This window comes from Globicephala melas, chromosome 5 (assembly GCF_963455315.2).
Source record: "Globicephala melas chromosome 5, mGloMel1.2, whole genome shotgun sequence".
NCBI lineage: Eukaryota > Metazoa > Chordata > Mammalia > Artiodactyla > Delphinidae > Globicephala > Globicephala melas.
Window position 1 is genome coordinate 18,800,861 of NC_083318.1, and position 6,000 is coordinate 18,806,860.

Consider the following 6,000-nt stretch of genomic DNA (forward strand, 5'->3'; position numbering starts at 1 on the left):
TTACATCAGTAATGTGGAGAGAGTCCTGGGGTGAGGGAAGTTATCAGCCAACACACTGATAGACTAGAGAGGGATGCCAAGCATTCAGTTACAGGAGGATCTAGTGAACCTTCATCTCCTGTGTACTCCTATTAATCGTTGGAGCCAATACTGGAAAGAAACTATGTTTGTAATGAATATGAAAATCTTTTCAACTAAATATATCTCTGTTGCATATTAGTTATGTCCCTTTTTTTCAATACTAACATTGTTTATTTATACCTTATTTTTTTCCTGAATCGATCTTGCTAGAGGTTTCTCAGTTTTATTAGAATTTTCAAAGAACAAACTTTTGAATTTGTTTATCCTATTGTGTCTTTGTTTTCTATTTCATTCATTTTAGTTTTATTGTGCTACCTCACACCAGTCAGAGTGGCCACCATTAAAAACTCTACAAGTAACAAATGCTGGAGAGGGTGTGGAGAAAAGGGAACCCTCCTCCACTGTTGGTGGGGATGTAAGTTGGTACAGCCACCATTGAAAACATTATGGAGGTTCCTCAGAAGATGAAAAATAGAATTACTATATGATCAGGCAATCCCACTTCTGGGCATATATCGAGACAAAACTCTAATCCAAAAAAATACACGCACCCCTATGTTCATAGCAGCACTATTCACAACAGTCAAGACATGGAAACAACCTAAACATCCACTGACAGATGAATAGATAAAGAAGATATGGTACATATACACAATGGAATACTACTCGGACATAAAAAAGAATGAAATAATGCCATTTGCAGCAACATAGATGCAACTAGAGATTATCATACTAAGTGAAGTAAGTCAGAAAAAGAAAGACAAATACCATATGATATCACTTATATGTGGAATCTAAAATATGACACAAATGGGGCTTCCCTGGTGGCACAGTGGTTGAGAGTCCGCCTGCCGATGCAGGGGGCACCGGTTCGTGCCCCGGTCTGGGAGGATCCCACGTGCCGTGGAGCGGCTGCGCCCGTGAGCCTTGGCCGCTGGGTCTGCGTGTCCAGAGCCTGTGCTCTGCGGTGGGAGAGACCACAGCAGTGAGAGGCCCACATACCGCAAAAAAGAAAAAAAAATAAAATAAAATATGACACAAATGAACCTATCTATGAAACAGAAACAGATTCACAGACGTAGAGAACAGACTTGTGGTTGCCAAGGGGGAGGGGGTTGGGAGAGGGATGGGTTGGGAGGTTGGGGTTAGCAGATGTAAGTAAGCTTTTATATATGGAATGGATATACAACAAGGTCCTAATGTATAGCATAGAGAACTATATTCAGTATCCTATGATAAACTGTAATAGAAAAGAATATTTATAAATGTATATATATATATGTATAACTGAATCACTTTGCTGTACAGCAGAAATAAACACAACATTGTTAATCAACTATAATTCAATTTAAAAAAAAGAATGAGAATTGTGATTCTTCCAGTATAACAAACAAAAAGCAACAAAAAGAACAAAAAATATGTCTACAAATTCTTTGACATTTCTCCCATCAACAGGAAGATTCTTCACTTCCCTTCCTTTGAATATGGGTTGTACCTAGTGACTTCCTTCTAACCAATAGAATGTAATTGAAGTGACACAAGACTTCTGAAGATAGATTAGAAAAGGTGATATAGCTTCTGCCTTGCTCTCTTTCTAAGCATCCAACCCAGCCACCATGCTATGTTAGGCAGCCACATGGCACAACCACATGTAGGTGTTCTGGGCATAGCCCCATGGAGGTTCCAGCCAATAGCTAGCATCAACTAACCAGGCAGGCAAGTTAGGGAGGCTTCAGATGCTTCCAGCATTCAGACTTTGAGCCATCCTAGCTGATTCCGAGTAAAGACAAGATGTCCCCACTGAAGACAAGATGTCCCCACTGAACTCTGCCTAAACTGCAGATTTGTAAGCAAAATAAATGCTGTGATTTTGCTGAACCAGTAAATTTTGGGGTGGTTTATTAAGTAATAATAGAATACAACTTGCATCCTAGACTTATTACACTTTTCCTTTAATTAGGGAATTAAAAATTACACTTTTCCTTTAATTAGGGAATTTTCCAATTCCCCCAAATAGAATTTTACATTATAATGATAATCAAAAGAGGTTTAACTCCATTTATCTCTCTTTTATTGGCTATTGTCATATATTTTACTTTTATATATATTCAAATCCCTACAAGATATTACAATTATTTGTCTTTTATAAACGAGTCTGTATTCATTTAGATTACCCACATAACATTTCTGGTGCTCTTCATTCCTTTATGCAAGCCAGTGGTTCTATCTAGGATCATTTTCTTCAGCCTTTATAACTCTTTAGTATTTGTTGTGGTAAAGATCTCCTGGTGATAAGCTCAGCTTTTGCTTGTCTGAAAAGGCTTTAATTTTTGCCTTCTTTTTTTTTTAATAATATTTTTACTGTGTACAGAATTCTACGTGAGAAGGTAGAAAGGTTTTTTTGTTCTTTTAGCATTTTAATGCCATTCCATTATGTTCTGATTTCCATCATTTTTGTTGAAAAGTAAGCTTACAGCTTTATTGTTGCTTCTTTGAAGGTAATGTGTGGTTTTTTTCCCCTCTGAGTGCTTCAAGATTTTTCTGTTTTTCTTGGTTATTGGCAGCTTAACTCCAATGTAGCCAGGTGTCATTTTCTTTATACTTCTATTCTACATGAGGTTCACAGAGTGTCTGGATTCTGTGGTTTAATGTCTTTTATCAACTTTGAAACATTTTTAGCCAGTATTTCTTCAAATGTTTTTTCTGAACTATCATTTCCTCTCCATTTCTAGGACTCTAATTACATGCATGTTAGACTGTATCACTATTCTTCATATATCTCTTACATTCTTTTTTGTATTTTCTATCCCTTTTTCTCTTTCTGCTTCAAACTAAGTATAGTTTACTTACTTGTTTTCCAGTTTACTAGAAGGTCTCTGTTCTACCATATCTAATAGATTCCAGGTCTCTGTTGAAATTCTCCATATTTTCCTCTGTTTTATTGAACACACTTATTATTTTTATTTTAAAGTCCCTGTCTGATTGCTTCAATATCTTAATTATCCCTAGGTCTATTTTTATTGTTATTTTAAATTATGGCTTTTAGTTATTTGGTTTTTTTTTTTTTAGCCAGGTATTATGGATGAAAAATTGGAGAGGCTATAAATGCTATCATATTCCTCCACAGAAGATTAAGTTTTCTTCCAGTAGGTATGTAAAATACAGAAGGATTATTTTAATTCTTTTGAGAGATGGTTTTAGTTATTATCAAGGTTTTTATATTTTAGGTTTGTCCTTACTCACAGGATACAGTACTTCCATGTTTTGACTGAAAGCCCTGGGTATTTATCGACACCCCCTGCCTTCCTTCATCTTGCCTGGGCTTGAACTCAAATTTCAATCTTTGCAACATTGCACAGCTATTTAATTAAACTTTTGCTCAGCTCTTTTGTTCTCTCAGATGCTATTTTCTGCTGAGGTTTTTGGGGTCTCACCCTGGGCATGTGTAACTAAGGAGTTAGCCAATGAGGGGGTAAACTTGGGGGATTTGGACAATTTTTTCATTTCACTCCACCTTGATTGAATCCCTGTTATCTATAATTTTTCCTCTCAAGTCCTAGACACTTAGGCAGCCCCAGATTCCAACCTACTTCCCCTGAGCCCAATTAAGATTCCTACCTTTCTGCTTGGGGCCTATTTCCCCTATTTTGTGAATTAGAAAATTAGAAAATGCTCAGGGGAAAGTCATGGTGAGTGCGGACCTGCACTCCAGTACTTCTCTTCTCTCAAGGACTGTAGTCTTTCCTTTCCAATCCTACCCGAACTGGGTGCTTTTCAGTTCCTTCACGCAGTTGTTTCACATATTAGCTTTTACAGTTGTTTTCAGCAGGAAGATTAGTTCATCATATCCTGAACCAGAAATGTCAACATTATTTTTAGGAAAATAAATCTGAAACTGAGTCGCCCTAAAACCGAGTTCCCCTGCTGAGTTGACGATTAACCTTTCTATCCAAAACTTTATTCCCTTTCTTGTCCCATACCTGTTCCCCTCAAGATTGAGGAGTATCAGAGGAAAGGGGGGATTGAAACCGAGCAGGACCCTAAGGGGCCCTCCCAGGTACAAAAGCCCTTCTGCCCATTTCTTGTTTGTAGAAAAAGGCTTTAGTCTCCTGGGCCACTGCTGAGTTCCAAAGAGCGGACCTAAACAGTTACTAATTAGGGATATACATAACAATATTATACATATCTTTGAGCTGTTCTGCAGGAGCTAAGGACCCCACCCCCACCAGATGGAGGATGGTGACTTCTTGCTGAGCACAAGCACTAGACTCCAGACTGGTTGGAACCAGAAAGTTGATGATTAAGATTCCTGAAACATCACCGTGTTACCTCACCACCAACCAATCAGAAGAAAGCCATGCACCCTGCAGTCCTCACCTGAAATATTGCCTTTAAAAACCTTCCCTGAAAGCCACTGGGGAGTTTGGATCTTTTGAGTATGAGTTGCCTGTACTCCTTGCTTGGATCCCTGCAAATAAACACTGTACTTTCTTTCACCACAACCCAGTGTCAATAATTTGGCTCTGCTGTGCAGTAGGCAAGCAGACCCTAGGTCAGTTCCATAACCAGACCAATGACAGTGGACTATAATTGGGAGAGACTGCTGGCCTAAAGGTCTGTTAGGAGGCTACTGCAATCATGTAAACAAGGGATTGTGAGAGCCTGACTAGTGAATAGCTGCATTTAGGACTGGATTCAAATCTTTCATTTAGGCTACCTTATTATTTATTCATAAGACTCTGATGAAATAGCAATATTAGCTAATAGTCATTGAGTGCTTATTATGTGTTAGGCACTGTTCTATCTCTTTTAAATGGATTTTCTTATTAAGTCCTATGCTTTTTGGATACTATTATCATCATTCTGAATTTTACAGATGAGGAAACTGAGACACTGAGGGTTTAAATGACTAGCCCAGCATCACATGGACAGTAAATGGCTCCTCTGGACTTTGAGTCAGGGCCTCTAGCTCCACCTTCTGCTCTTAACTACTATACTCTGCTGCTCTCATCATTCCTTGGAACAGGTATTATAAATGGGAGAGGCTGGTAATCTGTATTCTCAGAGGGAGAAAAGCAGAAAAATGAATTCAGTGGTTATTTTGCAGTTGTTTGGAAAAATTAATGAAGAAATACTTAAGGGAAGTGATACATCTGGAAAAATGAACTTAAAGAAAAAGATATTTTTTTAAACAAAGGAATAGATTCACGTCTTTGTAGATTTAATGGTAGAGAGTCATGATATGGCCAAGAGTAGGCAGTCGAGACAAGCAGATAACTTGGAAGATCCGAGATAATTATAGTGATAAAAGTTATTAATTGATATTTTATATATGGGCATGACCCCCCCCCCAATATTTTCCCTTGTGTTCTTGGTGATGGTTCATTTTAACCAGAAAATTTTAAATACAAGTTTAAATATTAATTAAATGAATGAAAGAAGGAAGTACAATTCTAATATGAAGGGCTTGTATCAATTCATCTTACCCACTGGAATCAGAGGGTTGGTCCCATATGATGGAGCATGGAGAGGTCACTCCACTAGAGGGCGTTGAGGTCTTGTCTCAGTTTGGTGAATAAAGGTATGGTTTGATTTATTCTTATTCTGATAGTTTGACCTAAATTAGTGAAAGATTTAAAGAAAGATCAAAGTTAAAGATGTAATTTATCTAGCACAATTTGGGGAAAAGTTTACAGAAACTGTATTATTCTTGAACCCACTTCCTTGGTAACTAATTATTTATGTAAATGAAAAGTCAAGAGTTTCTCTTAAAACCAAATCTGATGCTACTCATAATGTAAGCCATGGAATTATCAGGGGAAAATATATTATTTGAAGATTTTTAAAAAAGACTTTTTTCCCCTCCAACCCAATTTTGAAGATATTTGACATTTTCCTCCATCTGAGGTAAGAATTCAA